A 9,828-nucleotide genomic window follows, 5' to 3' on the forward strand; every position below is an offset into this window, starting at 1 on the left:
GCTCACTGCCCCGTGTCCTAACTCACACCCAGTCCCGTTCGCCCATCACCCCCTGTGCTCACTGCCCCGTGTCCTAACTCACACCCAGTCCCGTTCGCCCATCACCCCCTGTGCTCACTGCCCTGTGTCCTAACTCACACCCAGTCCCGTTCACCCATCACCCCCGGTGCTCACTGCCCCGTGTCCTAACTCGCACCCAGTCCCATTCACCCATCACCCCCTGTGCTCACTGCCCCGTGTCCAAACTCGCACCCAGTCCCGTTCGCCCATCACCCCCTGTGCTCACTGCCCCGTGTCCTAACTCACACCCAGTCCCGTTCGCCCATCACCCCCTGTGCTCACTGCCCTGTGTCCTAACTCACACCCAGTCCCGTTCGCCCATCACCCCCTGTGCTCACTGCCCCGTGTCCTAACTCGCACCCAGTCCCATTCGCCCATCACCCCCTGTGCTCACTGCCCCGTGTCCTAACTCACACCCAGTCCCGTTCACCCATCACCCCCTGTGCTCACTGCCCCGTGTCCTAACTCGCACCCAGTCCCGTTCGCCCATCACCCCCTGTGCTCACTGCCCCGTGTCCTAACTCGCACCCAGTCCCGTTCGCCCATCACCCCCTGTGCTCACTGCCCCGTGTCCTAACTCGCACCCAGTCCCGTTCGCCCATCACCCCCTGTGCTCACTGCCCCGTGTCCTAACTCACACCCAGTCCGGTTCACCCATCACCCCCTGTGCTCGCTGACCTACATTGGCTCACGGTCTGGTAACACCTCAATTTTAAAATTCTCATCCTTGTTTTCAAATTCCTCAACCCTCCCTATCTCTGTAACCTCCTCCAGCCCTACAACCCTCCAAGATCTCTGCACCCCTCCAATTCTGGCCACTTGCGTATCCCCTGTTTTCATCGATCCACCATTGGCGGCTGTGCCTTCAGCTGCCTGGGCTCTGAGCTCTGGAATTCCCTGCCTAAACCTCTCCGCCTCTCTACCTCTCGCTCTCCTCCTTTAAGACGCTCCTTAAAACCTATCGGCTGAAAATTCAGTAGCCTTAGCGCCTCATTTGAGGCGCTAGAGGGCCTTGCGCCGGAGTTATGGCCAGTAGTGAAATTCCCTGGGGCCCTAAATCGGCGTTGCTCCGGTAGCGCTGCGCCAGCACCGATGACGTCATCGGTGTGCGCAGCGTCCCGGTTGCCGTGGTAACCTGCCCGAACTCCGAAATTGAGTTGTGGCCGCCTCGCCCGTGGCAGCCGCAACCAGCGTTTTGTCAGAGGTGCCTTACTGCAGTTAGCGCCGGCGCATTAAAGGCCCCGCGGCGGCCGGCCGCTTTCCCGCCGGCCGCCTGCCCACAGCTCCCTCCCCGGACTTCTCTCCCCCCCCCCCCCGGAACAGATGCAAGCCCGGCACTTGTCCGAGGTGCCGGGCTCATTTTTAAGCAGATTTGCGCGGGCCGCGGCCGGGTGCAGGCAGCTCCTCCTTAACGGAAGGAGGAGGCCTGCACTTCCCCAGCCTGCCGCACCGCATCGGGTGCCGCAGCGCCGGAATTGCGGCGCGAAACGGCAGTTAGTGCCCTTTTCCAGGCGATAAGACCCTTCAGTAGCGCCGGCAGCCGTTTGGGCGCGGCGCCACTGAATTTTTGGCGCGCGCAGGGGACTTAGCGCCGGCACTAACTTCCGGCGCGTAAGCCCTGGCTAAGCCAAAACCCAATTTCTAGGCCTATATCTTTGACCAAGCATTTTGGTCGCCTGTCCTAATATTTCCTTACGTGGCTCGGTGTTAAAATTTTGTTTGATAATCGCTCCTGTGAAGCGCCTTGGGAAGTTTTACTACATTAAAGGTTCTACATACAGAACACACATGCACACGCAAATTAAGTACAGTTCTCTACGCTGGTATTTGCATGTCAGTTGCAGGTGATCCCTAGGCCTGGTTTTCCCGAGTGCCGCTGGCGCTGGTGGGGGCGCCTCAAGGCGAACCAATCTTGAAGTGCGGGCGGGGGGGGGGCCTCAAACAAGCGCTAGGCTCTTCATTTGCATATGCAAAGGTCCTAGTGCCTGCTTCAGGCATTGATGAAGGACGCTTATTTTTATCCTTTCCTGAAATCCATAGCATGGGTTTGCCAAATCACACAAAGACTGACTTCACGCACAACATTAGATGTGAGGACTGATGACCCAGTGCCAGCATCATTCTCATCCCGAGAACTAAATAAATAAAAGAAGACACCAAAGAGATTGAATTCAAGCTTAGATGAGAAAAGATTGACACACAGTTAAGATATAAGCTCTTCGTGCAGAGGGTGATTAATGTGTGCAATAGTCTACTCGGGGAGTCAGTGGAAATGGAGGAGCATGAAAATTTTAAGAAAAGAAAGACTTGCATTTAACACCGTGCCTTTCACGACCACCAGACGTCCCAAAGCGCTTTACAGTAAACAAAGTACTCTTTGAAGTGGAGTCACTGTTGTAATGTAGGAAACGCAGCAGCCAATTTGTGCACAGCAAGCTCCCACAAACAGCAATGTGATAATGAACCGGATAATCTGTTTTTAGTGATGTTGATTGAGGGATAAATATTGACCAGGACACCGGGGATAACTCCCCTGCTCTTCTTCGAAATAGTGCCCATGGGATCTTTTACATCCAACTGAGAGAGCAGATGGGGCCTCGGTTTAACGTCGCATCTGAAAGACGGCAGCTCTGACAGTGTAGCACTCCCTCGATACTGCGCTGGAGTGTCAGCCTAGAATTTGTGCTCACGTCTCTGGAGTGGGACTTGAACCCACAACCTTCTGACTCCGAGGCAAGGGTGCTACCCACTGAGCCACAGCGGAGGGTAATGGATATATTTTTGACACACAGAACCACTGAAGGGTATGAGAGATAAAGTGAGGTATGAAACCTGTGATTCTTGGGACCAGCTGGATGAGTAGAAATGTATTTTTTTCCCTCATTGCTAGGCAGTCCTATGTTGCTAAGGATACATTGGGGGAATGGATTAATTAAGTATAGTCTAGTGATACACGGTCTCCAAGAGTTTTGGGGAGGCGGGGGTGGGGGAAGAGAGATATCCCAGAGTTGTCCCTGAATTTGGCCATAGTTTATTATTTGCCTCCCCAAGGAGTTACGATTGGGAGGCTGGTGCATGAGGTTGCGCCGTCTAATGGATACAATGACTGACTAATGGGCCGAATGGCCTCTTCTCACCCTTCCTCTCATGCATTCGAATGTTGAACCTTCTCCTCAATATCAGCAAGTTAGATTTGAGCAAACTGTAATACAGAGTATTCTGTTCCAGTCAGACCACCCAAAGCAGTGGAGCGCGCCTCATTCTGGGCTATGAGCAATCACCAGCGGTATTTATGGTCAGTGCTAAATTAAACTCATCACTTTGAGGATTAACCAGATAATTGTTCACACATGTGCCTCATTAGGTCACTTACCTATCTCCAGTTCAAAAAACATCTCTGATTATATGGCTTGTCTTTTTGTGGGTATCGCTTCTTACTTTTCCTCCCTTTTAGCATTAGCACTGAGTGAGGAATCTCACGTTAAACAATCAGTCCATGGGTGGACTGTTCGGAATGCCCTCCCCAAGAATGGATTGTGTCTAGTTGTAAATAAGACTTAACTACCGGGAGAGGTTCCTACATTAATTAACTTTCCATGGCTCATTTACACTGGCCATGGCGGAGTGAAACGCCTAAAACTTGGATTCTGGTTCTCATAGAATCATAGAAAGTTACAGCACGGAAGGAGGCTATTTCGGCCCATCATGTCCGCGCCGGCCAACAAAGAGCTATCCAGCCTAATCCCACTTCCCAGCTCTTGGTCCGTAGCCCTGCAGGTTACAGCATCCCAAGTGCACATCCAAGTACTTTTTAAACGTGATGAGGGTTTCTGCCTCTACCACCCTTTCAGGCAGTGAGTTCCAGACCCCCAGCACCCTCTGGGTGAAGACATTTCCCCTCAAATCCCCTCTAAACCTCCGACCAATTACTTTAAACCTATGCCCCCTGGTTATTGACCCTTCTGCTAAGGGAAATAGGTCCTTTCTATGCCCCTCATAATTTTATACACCTCAATAAGGTCTCCCCTCAGCCTCCTCTGTTCCAAGGAAAACAGACCCAGCCTATCCAGTCTTTCCTCATAGCTAAGATTCTCTACTCCCGGCAACATCCTTGTAAATCTCCTCTGTACCCTCTCTGGTGCAATCACATCTTTCCTGTAATGCAGTGACCAGAACTGCACGCAGTATTCTAACTGAGGCCTAACTAGTGTTTTATACAGTTGAAGCATAACTCCCCTTCTCTGTAAAGACAGCGCTGAGCAGTAAAGTGGAGTGGATTCCTGCAGATCATTGAGGGTCTATAAAGTCTGGATTGCACCCAGATCTAAGCGCATCGGAAGGCAGTGCAAATGAGTTTTAGGGTGCACTTACACTACAGGTTTTACACTAAACTTGCATAATGCAGATGCGGAATTAAGATCCGAGATGATTCCAGAGTGAGGCTCTTTCCTGCAAGGAGTCTCACTCCACTCCGATCCCGTGCCAGGCCGGCCTTCAGATTGCATTTACACTGCAGCTGTTAAGGAAAGGACTTGCATTTCTATAGCACCTTTCACGACCTCAGGGCGACCCAAAGCGCTTTATAGCCAATGAAGTACTGTACGGAAATAAAAGCAGAAAATGCTGGAAATACTCTGCAGGTCAGGCAGCATCTGTAGAGAGAGAAACAGAGTTAACATTTCAGGTCGATGACCTTTCATCAGAACTGGAAGAAGTTAGAGATCTAACAGGTTTTAAGCAAGTGTAGGGGCAGGGAAAGCGGGGAGGGGAGTGTGATGAAATATATGTCTTCATCAGCCCCTGTGTTTTACCTGCATTGTATTGTGTGTACCGCCCCCTTTTCCCCTATTGTGTGTATTGGCTCCGCCCCTGTCTTTTGTCATATAAAGGTCTCAAGAGCTGTATGAGTCATTCTGCCAGACGAATCCGATGTGGAATGACGTGCAATGTTCTTAGCGATTAAAAGCCTTCAGTTGAATCCTTTAACTTCTTGTCCTTGAGTTATTGATGGCACATCAGGGAGGAAAGAACAAAAGGAAAGGTCTGTGATAAGATGGAAGGCAGGAGAGATTAAATGACAGAGGGATGATGGTGCGAGGCAAAAGGGGTTGGTAATGGGACAAGTAAAGAAACAGAAGGTGGGTCTAGAGGAGGTGTAAATGGGAATAGCAGAACCTGCTGTCTGAAAAAATGGGATAAGTGATTATGATTATGATTATGATTTTGTGGTGTTGTCACTGTTGTAGTGTAGGAAATGAGGCAGCCAATTGGCCGACAGCAAGGTCCCACAAATATGAAAGAGCTAAATGACCAGATCATCTGCTTTAGTGATGTTGGTTGAGGGATAAATAATGGCCTCAGGACACCAGGGAGAACTGCCCTGCTCTTACTCAAAATAGTGCTGTGGGATCTTTTACATCCACCTGAGAGGAATGATCGAGCCTCGGTTTAATGTTTCATCTGAAAGACGCCACCCATTGGGCTGGATTTTGATACTGAAGGCGTGTAGGAGGCGGGACTACAACTTTCGGGGTTGTAGTCCCGCCTCCATCGAGTTGTGGCCAACCCACGCGATTTTCACTTCATTGACCTTGTTGAGCCCGCCCAGTGGGCTCAGCAGGCCAATTAAGGGCCACCCGGCAACAGGTGATGTCACAGATTGACATTTCATCTGTCAAGAGCTTTTGACAGATGAAATATCAGCATTTGACAGCTCTTTGAAGCTGTCAAACACTGACAATCTGTACTCTAAGTTAATTCCTTCCTCTCAGGCTGATTTAGAGATCTCTCCAGAACAGAAAGCAGAGGCTGCAGATTTTGACAGCTCGCGGCCATTCTGCTTTCGGTGCCGGTGAGATGAGAGACTCCCGAGACCTGAAGGAAGGAAGGCTGTAAAGGTAAGTAAAACTTCTTTAAACACTTTACACACACCAAACACACTTACCTCTGCACTCATGCACCCATCACTCACCTGAACACCGGACATCTTGAACCCTCCAAGCCCTTCAGCCCGACGGTCCGCCTCGCTAACTTGGTGTGGTTTGGAGCCGTCGGGAATCCCACACTTCAGGAATAAAAATAGGAATTAGGCTAAAAACTGCCGGTTAGCTACCTGTTAACAGGCAGTTAATTGGCACTATTCCTCTTCCCGCCTCGGGGAGGCGGCTCCCAGCACAAGTCAGGTATCCGCCTCCTTTGAAACTGGCATGGAGGTGGGTTGGGGGCGGGAAGGGTTCGTGCCCCCAGATTTTGCGATTTTAACCCCTCACATGCCTCCAATCCCGCCTCCACGGCCCAATGAAAATCCTACCCATTGTGTCCGCATAAAGCAAATCCACCTCACATCAATGACTACAGCTGGCGCGTAAAGGCAGCTTCGAATGTTGAGGCGTACCTCTGACCATGTACCTCACTGGGAGAGGTGCCTGACGGACAAAATTGATAAACCTTTGGCCACTATCGTAGAGACCAGGCTACTGTAGATATTGACGCTGTGCCATCGAACCAAAAGGCAGAAGGTCGAGTCTTCACTGGCCTCAGTAGATGAACCCTATGACTAGGGAAATTCCTCAGAGCTGCTCCTTCTCCGCCGACATTACTTCGACGGAAACATCCCGCGGAAATTTCCGGCAAAATACCACCGGCGGACGGGAGCAGCTCCGAGGATTTTCCCGCACTATGTTTTATATTCGTAGCGAGAGGGTTCGAGTACAGGAACAAGGATGTCTTGCTGCAGTTGTACAGGGCCTTGGTGAGACCACACCTTGAGTATTGTGTGCAGTTTTGGTCGCCTTATCTGAGGAAGGATGTTCTTGCCATGGAGGGAGTGCGGCAAAGAATCACCAGACTGATACCTGGGATGGCAGGAATGACGTATGAGGAGAGATTGGGTCGATTGGGCTTATACTCGCTGGAGTTTGGAAGAATGAGAGGGGATCTCATTGAAACTTGTAAAATTCTAACAGGACTAGACAGACTAGATGCAGGAAGGATGTTCCCGATGGCTGGGGAGTCCAGAACCAGGGGTCACAGTCTAAGGATAAGGGGTAAGCCATTTAGGACTGAGATGAGGAGGAATTTCTTCACCCAGAGAGTGGTGAACCTGTGGAATTCTCTACCACACAAGGCAGTTGAGGCCAATTCATTAAATATATTCAAGAAGGAGTTCGATATATTTCTTAAGGCTAAAGGGATCAAGGGGTATGGGGAGAAAGCAGGGACAGGGTACTGAATTTGAATGATCAGCCATGATCTCATTGAATGGCGGAGCAGGCTCGAGGGGCCGAATGGCCTACTCCTGCTCCTATCTTCTGTGTTTCTATGTTTCTATATTGTTTGAATGAGCACTGGTCAAGTTCTCAGCCACGATCTCTCATATCAGTATTTTAAAAAGCTGTTTCCTCCCCGCCCCAACCCGTCTTATTTTCTCGCCTCCCCCCTCTCCCACCCCAATTCCCAAAGACATTGGGAGCTGAAATGGGTCTACGCCAATAGTGTAAAACGGGCTCATAGCGAATTGGCAACCCTACTTTACACCGCGCCCGATTTTCTTTGCCGTTGGCTTCAATGTAAAACGGGCTGCCGATTCGCTGTGAGCCCGTTTCATGTTACTGCTGTAGACCAACTTCACCCTCATTGACTCCTTGTTGGGATGAGCTTCTGTCCCTGCTGTCACCTCGGGCGAGTGCCCATCATTCTGGTGAGATTCCTGGACAGCGTCAGGAGTCCAAAACCCAACCTTGTCCCTGCACCACGTCCACATACATGCTCTTCCAATGGGGGGCGGTCCCTGGGGACCCTGGGTCCCTGGCTGTCCCTGGGGACCCTGGATAGCGATGGGGAATGTGATTCATGGTCGAATTCCCTTACTTCCTCAGCTGACTCAACACAAACCGTGGCTTGAACCGAGGATCTTCCTGATGTGTGTTAGCTGAGCGACTCATTGCCTTAACCAGCTGAGCAAACAGGGAGCTCGCACACACATCTTTAAACATATTTTTGATGGCTTCAAAAGCAACAGAAGATGATTAATCTCCTCAGCTCAACATTTGGGCATAAATTAATAAAGGGTTAGAGAATTTATAGGGAGTCCATTTGCGGCAATGTTTTTATGATGCTCTAGCTGTACCAAGAAAATTAATTATTGACTGTTCGCTAAACTAGCTGTTAATCTTTACGATGAAGAGTTGAAGCAGCTATAAAATACTTGATGCACAACAGAACTAGTTCAGTTACTATGCGCAATTTACAGCCAGGTAAATTAAAACTATTACCTTATAAAGGCTTTGTATTAATGGAACTGAGTGACCCACAGTTTTCTCACCTCTTAGATGTACTGGGTCTGTCTCAGTTCCCGGTGGGTGTGACTGAACAGCAGAGAACTGCCCTCGGAATCCAGCACTAATTGCCTCTTATTTGGTTCTTGCTGAGAGAGGACATAATGAGAGTGTGGGGAATGTCTGGGTAACAAGGATATACATTGTTGTATAGTTCAGTTGACGTGCAAGAACAGCTCAAGTATTGCTGCCATGGTTTATGACATCCTTGAGATTCTATTGCTACTTAACTGCTATTTATGATTTATGTATTCCATGCAGTAATTCTGCAGATATAAGGTAGAAAATAACCTAGAATAGTCCAACCTCATTAGAGTAAACTTCATCATTAGGGGCGAGTGAAAAAGCAAATGAATAACCTGAACCATCGAGGGTTAATCCATAAATCCGACTCATTTCAATCGCTTCAGACTCTGGTTAGCTTCTTCATTTGATGCATGTGTACAGGGGAACATTGTAGATCTGTGTATGTGTGCAGATGGACATTGTAGATCTGTGCATGTGTGCAGAGGGACATTGTAGATCTGTGTATGTGTGCAGATGGACATTGTAGATCTGTGTATGTGTGTAGAGGGGAACATTGTAGATCTGTGTGCAGATGGACATTGTAGATCTGTGCATGTGTAGAGGGGAACATTGTAGATCTGTGTATGTGTGCAGAGGGACATTGTAGATCTGTGTATGTGTACAGGGGAACATTGTAGATCTGTGTATGTGTGCAGAGGGACAATGTAGATCTGTGCATGTGTGCAGATGGACATTGTAGATCTATGCATGTGTGCAGAGGGACATTGTAGATCTGTGTATGTTTGCAGAGGGACATTGTAGATCTGTGCATGTGTGCAGAGGGACATTGTAGATCTGTGCATGTGTGCAGAGGGACATTGTAGATCTGTGTATGCGTGCAGAGGGACATTGTAGATCTGTGTATGTGTGCAGAGGGACATTGTAGATCTGTGTATGTGTACAGGGGAACACTGTAGATCTGTGTATGTGTGCAGAGGGACATTGTAGATCTGTGCATGTGTGCAGATGGACATTGTAGATCTGTGCATGTGTGCAGAGGGACATTGTAGATCAGTGTATGTGTACAGGGGAACATTGTAGATCTGTGCATGTGTGCAGAGGGACATTGTAGATCTGTGTATGTGTAGAGGGGAACATTGTAGATCTGTGCATGTGTGCAGAGGGACATTGTAGATCTGTGTATGTGTGCAGAGGGACATTGTAGATCTGTGTATGTGTGCAGAGGGACATTGTAGATCTGTGTATGTGTGCAGAGGGACATTGTAGATCTGTGTATGTGTAGAGGGGAACATTGTAGATCTGTGCATGTGTGCAGAGGGACATTGTAGATCTGTGTATGTGTGCAGAGGGACATTGTAGATCTGTGTATGTGTGCAGAGGGACATTGTAGATCTGTGTATGTGTG

The sequence above is a fragment of the Somniosus microcephalus genome, chromosome 15, assembly GCF_052327205.1.
Source record: "Somniosus microcephalus isolate GS21.2 chromosome 15, FLI_Smic_1.0, whole genome shotgun sequence".
In the NCBI taxonomy this organism is placed as follows: domain Eukaryota; kingdom Metazoa; phylum Chordata; class Chondrichthyes; order Squaliformes; family Somniosidae; genus Somniosus; species Somniosus microcephalus.